Source organism: Panthera tigris, chromosome E1 (genome assembly GCF_018350195.1).
Source record: "Panthera tigris isolate Pti1 chromosome E1, P.tigris_Pti1_mat1.1, whole genome shotgun sequence".
Lineage (NCBI taxonomy): Eukaryota > Metazoa > Chordata > Mammalia > Carnivora > Felidae > Panthera > Panthera tigris.
In genome coordinates, this window is record NC_056673.1 from 30,779,448 (window position 1) to 30,790,088 (window position 10,641).

A 10,641-nucleotide genomic window follows, 5' to 3' on the forward strand; every position below is an offset into this window, starting at 1 on the left:
CTATTTATTCATTTTGAGAGAGACAGACACAGTGTGAGTAGGGGAGGGACAGAGAGAGAGGGAGAGAGAATCCCAAGCAGGCTCTGCACAGCCAGCGCAGAGCCTGACATGGGGCTCGATCCCACAAAGCTGCGAGGTCATGACCTGAGCCAAAACCAAGAGTCAGATGCTTAACTGACTGAGCCACCCAGGTGCCCCGGCTGCATTTTTGATCTCTCAGATGCAAAGAAAGGCCACACATAAATATCTCAGCTGCCTCCATCTCATAGCTTCATGATTTTCAAAAGTGACACCTCGTACGTAGCTTGCAATATACCCTGTTCCTTAAAGCCCAGAATTGTTCGAGCTAGACCAGGTGGTGCTGCAAAGGATTTCATAGGTAGCAGGAGGCAGTGTGACATGGCAGTAGGCCTAGGGTCGGGCATCGGCTTTACCATGTTCCACGTGGCAACCTGAGATAAATTGCTTTCTGTGCAGTGCCAGCCTCATCGTCAGCAAAAGGAGGACAATGATGTCTACTTCAGAGGGTTATTACGAGGACATAATACACATCAAGTGCTTAGATTAGCACCTGCCAAGTACAAAGGTGAGTACTCAGGCTATGTTAGTTACTATAGAATCCCTGCCCTCTAGGAGCTGGGGGAAAGATCCACTTACATGGACACACTTTAATAACACATGCAGCCAGCAAAAGAAGAACATAAAACAAAACCCCAAATGGGCAGTGGGTATTTCATTACCTCTCTTTTACAGGTTCTACTGTTTATAAAGTTAAGAACCAACTTTTTAGCTTGGCATCAAAGTCTTTCACGATTTGATGCCAATGTTTCTGCACATGTAACACATTCTTCTCATTAAGTCAGTAACTTACAATTCAACCAAACCAGACCACTAACTGTGCTCCCATCCCAATGGGCTCTGTATCTTCCCACCTCTGAAAATTTACTTCATAATATTAATTCAACCTGTATGTCATGTACATTTTTTTTTAAACAAGAACTTTTTAAAAAGAGTTTATTTATTTACAGGGTGCCTGGGTGGCTCAGTCAGTTAAGTGTCTGACTTCAGCTCAAATCATGATCTCACGGTTTGTGAGTTCAAGCCCTGAGTCAGGCTTTGTGCTGACAGCTGGGAGCCTAGAGCCGGCTTTGGATTCTGTGTCTCCCTCTCTCTCTGCCCCTCCCCCACTTGTGCTCTGTCTCTCTCTCTCTCTCTCTCTCTCTAAGTAAACATTTAAAAAATGCTTATTTATTTATTTTGAGAGAGAGAGACAGAGAGAGCAAGAGCCAGGGAGGGGCAGAGAGAGAGGGAGAGAGAATCCCAAGCAGGCTCCAAGCCACCAGCATGTAGCCCAACGCAGGGCTTGAACCCACAAACTGTAAGATCATGACCTGAGTGGAAATCAAGACTCAGATGCTTAATGGGCTGAGCCACCCAGGTGCCCCAGTATTTCACATACTTTTTATTTGCCTTTGCTGGTCAGTATCCTCTCATCCTTCATCATCCAGGCCAGATACATTCTCCATAAAAGTAAAACCTCGGCAGACAGAATGTCTATCCCTCTCTGTGGTGTCTGAATGCTTTGTGCCTCCATTACTATATTGGTATAGAATTATTTTGTGAAGCCCACCAGATTTCAAGTGTCTGAAAAGACAGAAATTGCTTCTTATTCATCTTTAAATCCCATCCTCTGACCCACACCATTACCACCTTTGCAATATGTGCAGTGTAGGCCATGGTACCTTACATACTGCAGGCATTAGACAAAAATCACGGGAGTTATGTGAGTCTCCGGGATGTTGGGAAGCATATAAATGGAATGGAGATTGGGAAGAATTCCTCTCTAGCCCAAATGGGGCAATGAAAAGGAGATGGCTATAACCCAGGGCCTGTGAGCACTTTTTAAAATTAGATATTTTATGTCTGAGAACAAATTCTTGCATACACTAAGTGCTAAGGGTTTTTCAGGTACTAGCCACACCCATCCCCCCCTTCTAAAACAACTGCCCCCCATTCACAGATCTTGATGAAATGGTTGATGAATCACAGGTGTTTGTTCTACCATAGTCCATCCTCCAGCCTGAGTTGATTGGATCAGGACAGCCAATTCATAGAAAGCCTGTGGCCTCAGGAGATAAGTCGAGCTCAGCCAATGGCTCTTTCCACTGAGAATTTCAAATTGGGACTTGGTAACACTCATCCAGGAGCTATAAACACCAGAGTTGTTATAATAATAACAACACTACTATATTTATTGAGCATGTACAATGTGTCATCACTAAGCTGATTGTGTTTAAGGACATTATCTTACTCCTCACAATATCCTATAAGGTTGAGGCAGTTATTAGCTCTATTTTACAGATGAGGAAACTGGAACCAGAGAAGTTAAGTGGAAAATCTGGAGTCAAACTCAAGCAACCTGTCTCTAGAGTCTGTGCCCTTCTTCTCTGAGTTGAAATGTTGGTTTCTCTAGGGCAGAGCCGGGCCAGATGAAAAGCCCTAAAGACACAGGGATGGTGCACCCCTTTGAAAGTCCCACACAAGCCAAGGAGTAAGCTGAGGAAGCCAGTCGATGGAGGAAAGCACAATAACAATAGGAGAAGCAAAGAGAGTTGCATAAATGAAACATCACTCAGCCACAGAAAGATCTCATTTCCCGTCAGCTGTAAAATTCCCAGGGGCTTGACAATATTGTGTTTCCTGCCCTAGGATTTCATGAATCCAATGACTTCTTATGATAAATTGACCTTTGCATGAGCTGAATCAGGTGGGACTTCTGTGCGATGAAAATAACCCTGTGCACTTGTTCAAAGTCCGTGTTACCGTATTGAATATTCAGCAGGTGGACTCAGAGGTCACATTCATTGCACAGTCCCCCGCTCAGCTCAGCTGCAGCTCTTTAGACCCTCCTGCTCTTCAGACCCTCCTGCTCAGAAAGAATTCTCTACTCAGAGTCAGATTTAGTAAATAAAAATACAGGACACCAAGTTAAACTTGAATCTCAATTAACAACAGTTTTTTAGTTCTGCCACCTCATTAACTGTGTGACCTTGAACTGGTCCTTGATGTGTCTACACCTCAACGGCTTCCTGTATAAAAAAAAAAAAAAAAAAAAATGGGTGTGGGGGAGGGGATGGCCAATAACAAAACATTTGTCCTGCCTCCTACTTCCAGCCAAGAGTTGTGGCTGTGGCTTACCTAAGATAGAGTAGGTGAAAAGGCTGTGTAAATAGGGAGCATTTTTTTAAGCTTAGCATTCCTTAGGGCTTGCATATAAACTATGGCTTTTATCAGTGGTGCTGTGCCAGTCAGTAAAGAAAAAGGTACTGTTATCACCATGGCATTTCCCTCACTCATGTCTCTGTTTACAAGGTCACGGGTATTGTCAGAAAAATACATTCTCTTTATTTCTCTCCCTGTTAAAAAACAAATTTCAACTGAGTAAATTTGAAGATCAAATTGGCTTTATTATTCATGAATCGGCCATCATCCCATCTAACAAATAGAAAGGAGTTCCACCAAGCTGTAGAAAAGGCTTTTGAAGATGGAAGGGGGACCAAAAAAGGAAATTATTAGCAAAGCACAAATTGTTTCAGGCACAGTGGCCTTTCGAGGGGGGGAATGGAAAAGGTCTATTGGCAGGTTAACTCAATAGTGCTGAACAGGTAACCACGTCAACTGGTTAAAGGTTACCTTCCTGGAGGGTTGAAACTGCAGTTAGGTTAGGTATTAAGTCTTGGTTTGCAAGGTGGGGTTTAGCATAAATGACTCCATTTTGGGTGGGCTGTCTCCTTTTTAACATCATTAATGAGTCAGCTCTGGAAACAGCAGTCTCTTTACAGTAAGACAGATCTCTTTTTCCACAGCTCTGTTTACTTCTCAGCAGAGACACTCTCCTGGGCTGACTCTTCCTTAGTCTTGGCTCTGAGTCTTCCCATGTTTCTTTGCTTTGCCAAACCTTATCTTCCCTGCCAGCATGGGCCTAGATGGCCCCCTCCCTACCTCTCAACAAGGGTTGTGATTCCTGTTCAGAGGACCCTTAACTAATTGCTTGGGGACAAACTGGCATGGCAACAAAGAGATGGGCCAGATGGATATTAGCTTGAGATTCCAGCCAACTATGTGACTCCCTGATACAGTTAAGTTTATAAGACAGACGAGTTTTAAATTCAGTTTTTTGGGGTTTTTTTGGTAGATTTGTTTGTAAATGAACCATGTCTCTCCCTCATAAATATTACTTTGTGGGGTTTTCCCAACTTCAGAAAGGTTTAGTGTCTCATCAAAACCACAAAAGTCACTAGATCACAGTTTCCTACAAAGAAATTATGAGATAGTTGATGTTTTTTGTTTTATTAAGTTATGGAGTGGGAAGGACCCTGGGAAGAAAAATTCCTGAGATAAAATACAGAATGCTGAGTTGAATTTGAATTTCAGGTAAATAATAAATGAACAGCAAATACTGCATGGGACCAACTCATCCTAGAAAAATTATTTGTCAACTGAAATCCAAATTTAACTGGGTACCATGTATTATTATTTACTAAATCTGACATCCCTACCCAGTTTCCAGCTCTTATCACAGGTAACATTTAAATTCTCTGGTCCTCACAATCTTCCGTAAAATGAAAAGGCCAAACAAGATGAACACTAGAGTCTCCTGCCACTGAATAATTGTGTAATTCTATGACTCAAATACTAATGAACAACAAAATGTGATCTTGGGTGAGTTATTTAATCTCTAGGAGGGTCAATTTCCTCATCTTCAAAATAAGGATGATAAAGCCCATGTCACAGAATTGTTAGATAGACACATGCAGCAGGCTCCTACCTGTGTCAAGGACAGACAGAGCCCAACATTAGTTGAAGTGGTGAAAACAGACTTTCTTCAGTAGCTACTGATGGGTGGGGAAAGAGGTGAGCTCCATTCTGATGTGTACAGGGTGTTTAAAGGGAGAATGAGCAGGGCACCCAGGTGGCTCAGTCGGTTAAGTGTCCAACTTCGGCTCAGATCATGATCTTACAGTTCATGGGTTCAAGCCCCACATCGGGCTCTGTGCTGACAGCTTAGAGCCTGTAGCCTGCTTTGGATTCTGTGTCTCCCTCTCTCTCTGCCTCTCCCCCACTTGCGCTCTCTCTCTCTCTCTCAAAAATAAGTAAACATTAAAAAATAAATTTTAAAAAGGGAGAATGAGGAATGGGGGTGGGGGTGGGGGTGGGGAAACAATCAGAGCTCCAGTAGAGTCTGGAAGTGAAGAATTACAAAAGGTTGGTTAGTGTAAATGCAATGAAGCCAGCTGTGTCTGCAAGCTGGCAATTATTGAAGCCAGGATTATATCCTCCCATAGAGACTGGGAGAGGGAGGCCCTATCCTTCCTGATGATTGCATTTCAAAGGAATGGATTTCAGGTCCTAGAGAAAGACTCTCCTGAGTGTAGGAAGCACATATACATCTCAAAGGGATGGAGGAAGGATTTATAGAAAGGGAGGTCAGGGTTGTTGCAGGCTGTTGGCTAGAACAGTCAATTATTTTGACAGCTCAGAGTTTTTCCAGGTAGGAACTCAAAGGGGGACTGGGTAGTCCCAGGGATTAGGCCTTTGGGGCTGCTAGGAGCCTTTAGAGAGTTGATCAAGCCTCTAAATGCAGGGTTTTGGGATGGAGTCCTTATGTGCCTAGAGTTCTTTGCAATTCTCACCTTCAAAAGTGCCTGGCATAGGAACTTGTGCTTAACAAATGATCATTCATTTATTTATTCAAAATACCACAAGACCCTTCATAATCAAAATGTATCCAACCAGAATTCTTTTACAATTTACAAAGTCTGAGGATAAAAAAAAAAAAAAGGATTAGGAAACTTGCTTGAAAGTCTTAGGAATTGTTGGCAGTTTAAAATAAATTTTATTTTTTCGGGTGCCTGGGTGGCTCAGTCGGTTAAGTGTCCGACTTCGGCTCAGGTCATGATCTCACAGTTCATGGGTTCAAGCCCCACCTCTGGCTCTGTGCTACCAGCTCAGAGCCTGGAGCCTGCTTTGGATTCTGTGTCTCCCTCTCTTTCTGCCCCTCCCCTGCTCGTGCTCTCTCTCAAAAATAAATAATAAAGATTAAAAAAATTTTTTTAATCAGTTTTATTTTTTCATGAAGGTATCTCTTAAGGCGTGCCATCAGCGTTTTTATTGACATGGAGTTGGTGATCTACAGGCACGACCTACATACATTTAATTTATTCTAGAACTTGTACTGTATGTTAGCTCTCAGGTTGCCCTCCTTCATTTAGTCCCAAACAAAGATTTCTCAGTTTCTGAATAGGTCAGGGTACTATATTGACTTAATTATATCTGTATTGCAGCAGATCTGAGCTGGGTCTAGGGAAGAGTATATGTCCTATTTTTGTTTCTCTTTGCTCATTAGATTTCTATTTTTAAATGGTACTGAATTGTGAGTTTAACGTAATGTTCACAGAAGCAGTCATGGGTGAAACTGCATTCCTCTCTGAGTTTTCAGAGTTAGGCTTTCTACAAAGAGTCCTTCTATCCTTCTCAGATTCTCTCCTTTCTTTCCCCTCCCATTGGCATTGCCTCAGTTCTGTTCTTCATCACTTCTTGCCCGGATTATTCTAATCCTGTTTTAACTGGTCACTCTACTTCCAGCTTTACTCAGTGTCTGCTAGGGTAACCTGCATGTGACAGAAGCTCAGAATAAGAGTGGTATAAATGAGACAGAAATTCATCTCTCTTGCACTTAAAATTATTTTTTTATTTTTTAGCGAGAGACAGCAGGGAAGAGGGGTAGAGGGAGAGGAGAGGAGTAAAGAAGAGAGAGAGAGAGGGAGAGAAAATCTTAAGCAGGCTCCGTGCTCAGCACTGAGCCTGATGCAGGGTTCCATCCCATGACCCTGGGATCATGACCTGAGCCAAAATCAAGAGTTGAGAGGCTCAACCGACTGAGCCACTAAGGTGTCCTGCTCTTAAAATTCTGACTGGCATGACAGGGCTGGACCAAAGCCATTAGTGCCCACGATCCTACCTCACTGCTCTGCTATGCCACATAATCCAAAGGCTTCTCTTTCATGCCCACACTTCAGCCTGTGGAGACAGGGAAATTGATAAGGGAATGGCAAAGTATGCCTTTTTTTGGTTTAAGTTTATTTATTTATTTTGAGAGAGACAGAGGCAGTGTGAGCAGGGGAGGGGCAGAGAGAGAGGGAGACAGAAAACCCCAACCAGGCTCTGCGCTTGGGCTAAAAATCACTAAACCATGAGATCATGACCTGAGCCGAAACCAAGAGCCAGATGCCCAACCGACTGAGCCACCCAGGCACCCCGGCAAAGTGTACCTTTAAAGGCATAACCTAGAAGTCGCACTTCAGCTCGCATCCCATTGCCCAGAGCTTAGTCATGTGGCCCATACTTTGCTATAAGGCAAGCTAGAAAATGCAGTCTTTACTCTGGGCAGCCACGTGCCCAGCTTATACACTGGAGTTTCTCTATTAGCACAGATAAAGTGGTGAAGGATAATCACATGGTAGTAGCTACACTTGTGGCGAGCATAGCACGACAGATAGAGTTACTGGATCACTATGTTGTATATCTGAAACAAACGTAACATTGTGTGTCAACTGTACTGTGCAATAAAACAATATTTCCTGAAATAAATAACCAAATCTTTAAATGAGAGCGAGAGTGAGTGACAGAGAGAGAGGGAGAGGGAGAGAAAAAGAGAGGAGAAAGATGTATAGTGGCACTGTCCAAAATGGTAGCCACTAGCCATACGTGGCTATTTAAATTTAAGTCAATTAAAATTAAACAAGAGTAAAAATGCAGTTCCTCAGATGCACCAGCTAAATTTCAAGTGCTCAACAGCATAAGTGACTAACTGTTACGGTATTGGGGAGCAGACATAGGACACTTCTATCATTCAAAGTTCTCCTGGATAGAGCTGATATAGACAACCCATATTCTTATCCATACCCCTCCCAAACAAATTTTATCAGGGGGTCTCTACTGCTTGCAGTATAAACTCCAAATCTCCTTGGCTTAGCACATCAGCACTTTATTTAATCTGAACCCCTCTTACTCCTCCATATCTGTCTATGATGCTTCTCCGCAAACACCTTTCATTTGTATTATGTGGAATTGCGGGTCTTCCAACATGTAGTGCTTTTGCATATGCTATGCTCTCTCTTCTTTGAATATCAACATCTATATTGCTTAGCTTAGTTACTCTTTCTCATCAAATCACTGGGTACTAAGTCCTAGTGACGTCTCTTCTGAAAAGCCCCCCTCTCCCACCCAGCTTCAATATCATTAGAGATTTTTGTCATGTGCCCTTAAAGAATCATGAACAATACTCCATCATAGCACTTAACCACAATGAATAGTGATTTAAGATCAATTGTTTTTGTCTCCTACCACCTGGAGGTTCTTTGAGGCTAGGACATCTCTTACTACTTTGTATCCAGCACCTCATTAGACTTTCAATAAATGTATGATAAATAAAAATAATAATTTATTTGTTATTTTCAAGTCCTTCCTTTTCTGTATCTTTTAAAGAAGTAGATCTCCATGAAGACCCTTTGTTTTGCCCCACAGAGTGATGGTTGGTATTGCTAATGACAGAAGCCAAAAGAGAAAGACCTAATTTCTTTGCAATGAGAAAACATAGTGACAGACCTTCTTGGCGTAGAGGGTTTTCCCCACTGGTATGGAAAAAAATATGCTGGGTGGAAAAATGGGGTTGTTTGAGAGAAAAAGAAATGGCAGCTCCCATAAGACATAGGACATTGGAGAAATAGATGTTTAAGAGTGATACACACTGTAATGCCCTTTTCCACATTCACCAAAACTTCAGTAACAGTTGCCATTACCCGTCTGTGCTTTTAGAGAATCACCCAGGTTTGTGTTTCTTCCAAGTAGAAGAAATGCACACAGCAGGTGCAAGGGTTTGTCCAAGGAGGCCTAGTTGCATTTGGTTTACAAATAAATTAATGATGCTGGGCCCAGTGGACACGCTCCAGTAGCAGGTGAAATTTCAGGGCATCATCTTTCAGTGTGTGCAAGTTTAGAAACGTTCATGGGTTCTCACACCAGCATACTCTTAAACCCTGACTTCTTCACTTACACTTACAAAATTAAGTAACTCAGAAAGCCTCCCTAAACTTTCACTACTTTATAAAATAGATACGACATTTTGTCCCTTACAGGATGGTTTTAAGGATAAAATGAGCCCCCCTACATGTAAAAATTCTAGGACCACGTTAGGCAATTCAACAGAAAGTTGAATCTGTGTAACTATTCTATATCCGCCTTCCATGTGGTCCAGTCTCTGAAGAAATCACTTTCAAATAAATACAACTGAACAGCTGAGATAATAAAACGAGGATTCTAAACTTTACTTGTTGGAAAATATTAGAATTTAACCCATACTTGTAGCAGAGCTTCTCACAATCCCTGCCTGTTCCTCTCATGGCCCACAATTCTATGAACCTTCTCACTGAGCTAAATCCCTCCACACCTCGCAAAACACCTTTACTAATATTCTGCAGATTGTGGATTGTTCCCTCACTCAGCTTCATTATGTAAATCAAGGTAGTTGGTCTACCTCACTCCTTTCTCTCTCCTTTATATTTTAGTAACTGCTTTACTTTGTCATATTGGTGAAGAGACAGATTGAAAGCCACTCACAAAATAAGACTTGAAATCAGAAGTTCGGCAACCTTCCTGGGCATCTGATGAAATCACAGTCGTGAGCAGAGCTGCTATTTTCTGGTTGGATGATGGCAGCCAGAGGACTAGATTCCAGGTGCTTCCTAGTATGGTCAGCATCCTGTCCAGAAACTCTGCGCCCTTCAGCTAGCAGAGCAGGTGTTCTTCCAAGAGATTCCTCTGCAGCTGGTGCCTGGTGCATCACAAATTCTTTCTCCTAGGCACGGGCCATGCACCTGCAAATGTGGGTCTGCCATTTTGCAGAAAGAACTGTATCTCTGAGCTCAACAAAAATGTCACATCCTGCTAGTGCACTTTCTTCCCCTCCCCAAACACTAATCTCTAAGTTGAATCTAGTACCTCTTTTCTCCAAAAATATTTGGGATTTGTCCTCAGAAACAGATCCAAACGGACATGTCACTTTAAAAAATAGTGTGGCAGGTGTTTACATAATTAATTCAAAGCTGTTTCTTGTGTTTTATTTTTATCTTTTCAAGATTGCTTTTACATTTGGGGATGGGTTTCACCAACAATGAGGCTGATTTAAATTTGTGACCATATTGTTTACACAAGCCACTTTCAGTTAATATTCCTGCATTTCTGTGGACATGCAGAGAAATGACCCTGTAGGTCACGGAGTTTTATTCTATTAGTTTAATCTGATTTTTATCTTGCTCATTTTTTCTCTTGGGCAAATACCATTCACATTGATGTTTCTAAACCTAGGTGGCCCCGCACAAATTTTCCCCATACTAACCACTTCTCATCTTTGTTCAAGCCATTCTCCCCTTATGAAAGGCTGTACCAAATCATGCCTATCATCTCATTCAAAATCCATCTCCGGACTTCCTTCTTTCCTGTACCCTTTCCCCAAATTAGCCCCACCACATTCTCATAGCCTCTTTTCTCTGCACATTCCTAAGTAATTACTAGAATGTGACC